Source organism: Manis pentadactyla, chromosome 9 (genome assembly GCF_030020395.1).
Source record: "Manis pentadactyla isolate mManPen7 chromosome 9, mManPen7.hap1, whole genome shotgun sequence".
Taxonomy (NCBI): domain Eukaryota; kingdom Metazoa; phylum Chordata; class Mammalia; order Pholidota; family Manidae; genus Manis; species Manis pentadactyla.
The window spans coordinates 119,158,006-119,165,672 of record NC_080027.1 but is presented as its reverse complement, the minus strand read 5'-3'; positions in this window follow the sequence as shown (position 1 = coordinate 119,165,672).

The window sequence follows — 7,667 nt, the reverse complement described above, 5'->3', positions numbered from 1 at the left end:
ATCTGTATGTCTTTTTCCTTTGTTTTAAAGCAGTGAAACCCTAGCAAGTTTTGTATTCTCTACTGTACCTGAAAATTCTCCTGCAGATCAAAAGAATTTCCCCCAAGTCGAGAAGAATTATCTTCCTGCTTAGAACTGTTTATTTGCCTTGTCTTAGAGCAGAAAATGTAGTCCATCAATACAGTGCCTTCCAAGGAGGCTTATTTTTTTTTTCTTTTCCCTTTACAGTACCTTCCTGCCACCACCCCATCGCACAGGTGGCTTCCCCCAAGCAGAAATCGGCATAACAACCCTAGTGCCAAGCAGGGGTCTCTGTAACCGACATGTGCAGAAAGGGTTTTCCTGTCAAAGCAGAAGGCCACCCTCCTGCAAAAATCCCTGGCCCTCTCCAAGGCTTCTGAGCTAGTCCAGACACAGAGAGGGTTGTGAAACTGAAGACACACTTTTTTTCTCTTGGTAGGGAAGTAAAAAGGGGGAAAGAGTAGTTTTTTAACAATGCATTCTGTCAGGCTTCCTTTCTCTTACCAACAGATCTAGGATCTAGCACAGCAAAACATGTTATGTCACGTTCTGGTATGGAAACAAAGAGAGGAGGGAATTCAAACACTTTGCAATAGATGGGGCTTTAAGACTTGGCATCTCTTATTGCTACTGCCTTTCGTCCTAGTTTCGGGGAAGGGGAAAAGACTGCAAAGGATTTGGGGACTGCACAGAAAAGAGTGAAGGACAAAGTGTATGAGAAGCTGAGATGTTCATAGTTACCTTGAAGACATTGGAAGCTGATCTCAAACCTCATATTCACTTCTGTTTTTCTGCTAAGTTTCTGGCATAGAGAGTCAGCCCTGGGGCAGCTGTTCTCCCAGCAAATGGATTCAGGTCTCCAGCCTGCATTGGAATCAGGCTTTGGACAAAGGCTGTATAATCTCCGTAGCTTCTTCTGCCTCATAAAGAAGAAATGGGACTAGCTATTCTTATGCTTCTCCATTAGGACAAAGCCAGTGACAATGAGTTTACCCCGTAGCTGTTGGGAGCTGGGTGAGATTCTGAAGTTCCTGACAATGGGTCCTGCAACAAAGGCATGTTAGGAAATGTCTCATTCAGAGGTCTTAATATCTGAAGTTTCTTGTCTCTCTCTTGTGTCTAGTCTCCTGTGTCTAGTCTGGCCAGGAGGCAATAATTGGGCATAGCTTCATTTGTCTCTCCTTCCTTTCTCCATTTCTTAATTTAGCAAGCATTTCTTCAACGTCTACTGTGTCATTGTGCTTGGAACTGGCAGGGGAAAAGGGAAAGCTCCTTCTGACTCGAATCTAGGTGATTTGTATCTGTGATTTGCACCAGTGGAGAGGCGACAGGAATGGACAAAAAAATGGTTGGGTTCAAGACATATGGAGGCGGTAGAACTTACAGGTTTTGATGACTGATAGGATGTGGAGAGTAGGGGGGAAGAAAAGAACCAGATGTCCTAAATTCCTGGCATGCACAACTGGCTGAAGGTCAATGCCTTTTCGGGGGAAAGGAACACAGGAGTGCTTGAGAGAGGAAGTTTGGAGAAAAGTTTGATTAATTCAATTTAAGACAGGTTGAGTTTGACTTTGGGAGGCACAGCACTCTGGCAATTTGTGAAGTGGGAAGAAAGGAAGCATTGCAGAAGGTTTATGTATCTTTCTAACCCCCAGAGAGAGAAGAAGATACAAATAAAAATCCCATGGTGCTTTGGGAACGGATCATTAGCCTCGATCTCAAAGAAAGATGATGAATTCATGAGGAAAATCCTGTGAAGTCACAAAAGGCAGGTTTGGTTGACCAAGAGGGCCAGCAACTTTCAGGAACAGGCAAGCAGCCTGGGACAGATCCGGCTGCACAAAGCTCCCTTCACATTCTGCCAGGCCTGGCCGATGATGGCATCACTTTTCGAATGTCAGAACAGTGTGGCTAAGAAGGCTTTACAAGCAAAGCCCCCTGGGATCAGCTGAATAGCACTGCCCAAAACAGCTTCCCCAGAATGACTTCTAACACGGTCTCTTTCTCCACCACGTGGGTCCCCTAACATCTCGCATCTGGGGTGCGACAGCTGGGCTTCGACTTAGAGGACCTGTATTTCAGTCCTAGCTTTGGCCCTAGGGTGGGGATTTAGCAGCAGATTCAATACTTTTAAAAATGATCTTTTCAAGGGAAGTGAACCTGGCCCCATCCCAAGAGTTCTCAATCTTTCCAACCTGCCTCGGACTCACCCTCTGCTGCGTGGGAACACCGCAAGAAGCAGAGTCTGTCCCCAAGGCCAGCACAGAGCTCCTCAAAGGAGAATTTTTTTCTAAAAGTGTCCTGCGGATGCCCTTTGAAAGGCCATTAGTAGGTGGGGTGGGATGAACCAGCAGGGGCAGAGCTGAGCAAAAGGAAGGGAGAAGGGTGGAGTGCCCGGTGGGGCCGAGGCTGCCCGCCAAGATACAAACCTACTTCAATTCCAGATACTTACATGGCAAACCAAGCCCACCCCTGTGGGCTAAAATTTGTTTATTCTTGGCTGAGGAAGATTTCAGATTTCCAAAAAGAGAGAGGAAATGAGAAATCAGAAGAAAATCCTCAGGTTTTATTACTACATGACACTTCAATTCTTCTGGCCATTTAAAAGCATCAGAAATACACAAATTTTCCCGAAACATCCCCACCCACAGCAACAACATGCTTTTAGGTTACCAGGAAGAATTATATGCAGAAATAGTCATTCAAACATTAACTAAGGAAAGAGAAAAAAGCAAGTTCAAGTTCAAGGTTGATGCAAAGCCATCTCATCCCAGCTTCTGGCCAAATTAAAAAACACCCACACCATGGAGAGGCCCTTGGCCTTTTCTAAGAGCATAAAAGGGGCATAATGAAAGCAAAATCATTTTCTTCTCTTTCCTTTTCCTTTTATTTTTGGGTTTTTAGCAAACTTTTTATTTTTCAGTTTAGAATAATTTTAACTTTACTTTTCCTTTCTTTTCAATTTCCCACAATACTATATAAAAAAAAATCAAGCACTTAATTAATAAAGTCACAGTGAAGACTTTTTAAGAACCCCCAGCAAGTCCACCCGACTTTGAAAAAGCCTGGACTCCAAGGAGAAGCTTGGGTTGACACAAGGAAGCAGCCGCTAGCCACACACGGGGCTCGTGGCCTCTGTGTCAGCACGGGTGCTAAGCCCGGCTGAAACCGAACCCTGGGTATTTCTACAGATCAGAATTGATATAAAAATGTCTTTTAGTTTTTAGTACTTTACTACTGACAAAAAGAGCTTCCATATATTACAGTTCACCCGCACAACTGAGACTCACCACGCTGCATTACAGAGGAGCCCAGAGAGGTGGAGAAACCTAAGGCTGCAACCCTGGGAGAGGACAAAGCTAGGCCTAAAACACAGGTCTTCTAAGGTGAAGCCCAGCTGTCGCACCCCAGATGCAAGATGTGAGGGGACCCACGTGGTGGAGGAAGAGACCATGTTAGGAAGGACCAATGCCTAACAGAGTCACACTAATAAGGCCTCTGCAAGTGAGCCCTTTCATACTGGAGACAAGAATCCCACCTTGAAATGCTGTGTCTCCAGAATTTCCTCACCTGTACTTTGCAGGGCCAAGTGGTGTCCCCTCTCATCCCTCAGCTAATCCCAAGAACAAGCCTCGCTGTTTCCCATGACTGGTCCCCCATTCAGCGGACACATGCACTGAAGCCTCAGAAGTTGCAAGAATGAGATGTGGCCCCACACTCCCAACTGCACTGACCAGGCCCACCTACTACAACAGGATGCCCTGTTGTTCCACACGTCACCTAGCTCTCTGGGTCACAGGACTGTATAGACCATTGCATCTCAAAATTGAATAATCACCTGGGGATCTTGTTAATCTGGGGATGCAGATTCCGATTCAGTAGGTCTCAAGAGGCGCCTGAAATGCTGCGTTCCTAACAAGTTCCCAGGTGCTTGCTGCAGGCCCGAGGACCACACTTTGAGTAGCAAGAGTGTGGAGATTGTCAGAGCTAGAAAAGGCCATTGAGATCATCTTTCTCAGTGCTTTTCAATAAGTTATTCAGCAGTTCTAATAAGTCATTTCAGGGGATCATTTGAAAAACGAGGGTGAAACCAAGAGCCCCTCACTACCTCTGCTTCAGCCAGAATGGCTCCACTTTTCTGCTGGGGGAAAGGGAAATTTTTCATAAGATTTCATTTGATGAAAGGATTCCTTTGTTTTATACGTGTGAAAGCCACTGCTTTAATCTAGCTACCTCACTTTACAGAAGAGAAGTTTGAGAGTCAGAGAGGATGAGTGAGTCACATGAGATGACACAGCTAATCGGTGGCCACGCCAGCCCAGCACCCAGATCCCATCTTCCCTGTCCTACTTTTGCTCTCTCTGGGGGGAGACTTCAAAAATGCCGTGATTCAGTGGTTTCTCCATTTTCTCTCAGCCTTACCGAGGTAAACCCACCAGAATCCAACTCTCTGAGGACAGACGTCCTGCGTCTCCCCCCACCAAGGGCTGGCTCCTCAGAGCAGCCCAGCCTCCCAGACCCGACAAGTCAGGGCAGCCCGCGCAGGAGGGAGGAAGCTTACTGGAGCAAGGTAAAAGCAAGGAACGTTCCCAGAGGCAAGATGGGGGGTGGCTGTGGAATCGGCCCACAGATGGGCAGGCATACGCTTGCAAGACCTCAGAATTCCTTGTCTCCAAGGTGGGGCCCTGCTGACTCACCAGGGCACTTACAGACAGCTTACTTCAAGCTGATTTGCAGCCGACATGCTAGGGCAGCTGTGGGGCCCAGCTGAAAGGGAGAGTTTATCACTGGGGGAGCAAAGCAGGAACAGGGAGAGGTGCGAGGAGGCAGGGGGAAAGTCTCCGGGGAAGAGCATGGTTTGTACAAAGCGTGTGACCATGAAAGACTAGACCCTCTGAGGCCAGCAAGCTTGGGCCTGGGGGCTGATTGGAGAAAGGCAGAAGCCATGGTCCCATTCCCCAAGAACCCTACAATCTGAAGAGTTTGTAAAGAGGTAAACATATATAAATATATACGAAATACTTAGAGACAATACAAAATAGCATGTAATTAAAAGATAGACTAAAGGCTTCAGAATATAACAGCCACAGCAAGTCAGTGCAAAGGATATCACCGTGAGCTGGATGGCAACACAGAGGAGGGGTGGGGCAAGGCAGGGGGAGAGAAGTGTGCAGCAGATGGTGATCCTGTGGTCAGAGAAACCGGTGGATGCTATAAACAGCATCTCGAAGGGTACCACATGAATTACATCCTCAAGAAAGCAAGGGAGGGTGTGGCTGGCGTGGACCAGATGCCTCGTAGCAGAACCATAACTGACCCAATACAGGCAGGTCCAATTCCATTCTGCCCTGTGCATTTCCACAGGGCTTTTCTAGTTTCCAAGCTACGGATAACTCCAAGTGCTCTGCTAAGGTATTTACAGCTGTGGAAAAGCTGAGTTGCATTTCGCAGTGGTCCTGAGCCAAAGTCAAGGTCACACGTCAAAAAACCAACATCCATTCATTGTTTCTGGCTCTGGCTATAAGTCTCCCTATCCAAAGACTTGGATACACCCAGAGAGTAGAATCAGGTTTGCCCCAGGAAGGACATCAACTCCAGAAATTCAGAGACACCAGATGTTTTGCTGGAAATCACTCAGTCAAGTATAAAGACAAATCCATCACTTCTACCTTACACTCCTCTGGTCGGACCGTCTAAAGAGCAAGAGTAAATTTTGTTAAAAATCTCATTCCTGAATCTCATACAATCTTCCCACATCAACATTTCTGAGGAGGGTAAGTATGAGTGAAACCCACTTCGCAAGGATGCACCACTCAGTCTATATCCCTGAGACTGGGACTGCAAAGCATCCTACCGCCTGCCTCACCACCTCATCACCACCTCCATGGCACCATCTTCTGACCCTGCACCACGCAAAACCACTCAGCAGCCTGGCATTCCTCAGGCTCGTCGGGATTACCAAGGACTGTAAATAATAAAGCATGGAATCAGGTCCCTTGAACCCAGCCTCTCTCTGACCCATCCTAGTGCTGTAACTTTCCTACTGTCCTTCAGCAACCCGATTTGGGTCTTTCCTAGGGTTTCTCTATAATCTTTTGAGGCGTAACATTGTATATTAATAGTTATCTAAGTCTCTTGGACCTGGAAGGAAGGAGCCTTAGAGCCCATCTTCTCCAGCCCCATCACTTGACAAACGAGAAAACTAAGATGCACAAGATGTGAAGTGACTTGTCCAGCATCACACAGATCCTTCCTAGGGGGTGTGGGCTGAAATCCTGGTCTTCTAACTCCCAGACCACAGGGAGCTGAATCATCTCATGAGAAGATGGCATTATAGCCCAAGACTCTTCCTGGCCTCCACATAACCCTTGAGCCACTTGCAAGTAAAGACACATGTCTGATGACCGCGTGATATATAAGGGATCCTGGTGCTGGGAAGCAGATGAGCCTAGAGAGGAGCTATTTAATTTGATTTTGCTTCACCTTGAAGTGTCAGCCAAACGGTGAAGGTGCTGGCCTAGATGGTTCACCTTTTCTGCATAGTCACCTGAAAAAGAAGGAAAGGCAAAGTGCAGGGAAATCTGCACAGATTGTCTCATTAAAGAGTGAAATGGCAAGGCAGAGCTCACTAAACCCTGGGTACATCTTGCAACAGTGGTGTGAGTAATTCAGGTCACTCCCTGATGCTTCTTTCCAGACATTCAAAACCACTCACTGTCTGCAACTGTTTTGTCAAGCCCCAAGCAACAGAAATCCCACGCTCGCTCCATCTTCAGTTCTGCTGAAATGAATCTGTGTAGGTCCGGCAGGCTGTCCCCAGGGAAAAGAGGACTGGAATGATAGCCCAGGACGCCTGGGTTTGTTTGTTACTCACGGAGTAACTTCAAGCAAGTGGGCTCACCTCTCTGATCTCACTGGTGTGGGAGGCTTAAGAGGCAGGCAGGGAAGTAACCAGAACTCCACAGGTACCTGTCCATGTAAGGAGTCTATGACATTGACTGACAACCGATATCCTTCCTCTGCTTCCATTGGGCAGAACTGAGCATCCACTGTGGGTCAAGGACTGTGCTGGGGCTCCCACACCCGCCTATGATGTGGTACCAGGTAAGTCTCAGCTGTGGAAACAGCAACCAGAAATGTCAACTTGCCCATCCAAAGTAACACAGTGAGTGAACTAGGGAGGCAGGATTTAAATGAGTGTCTCTGATGCAAAAGACCTTAAGCTTTGCACTGCCTCACACGGCCTTCAATAAAAAGATGAGTTCATATTACAGAGAGATGGGTGGCAGGGAGTGGGACTGAGAATGAGAGACACCCAAAGATATAAATAATTCAAATGCCAATAGTCAAGAAGGTTAAGCAAATGAGTGATAAAGGCTGGAAGGTAAATGGTAAACTGGTTGTCTACTTTAAAGGACCTGAGATTAAAGGATCCAGCAAAGTGTGGTGATGAAGGACCTCACGCCCTGGATTGATAGTTTTTTTTTGTTTTCTCTTTTGAGAGAAAGCTGAAGTCCAGAATTTTATGTGAAACCATCTAATTTATATCTGCAGCACCCAAAACACAAAAACTCAAAACATCACGCAAGCTGGATAGCATAAGTCCATGCCCAGTTTCAACCCACGGGCCCCTGTTTGCAGACGCT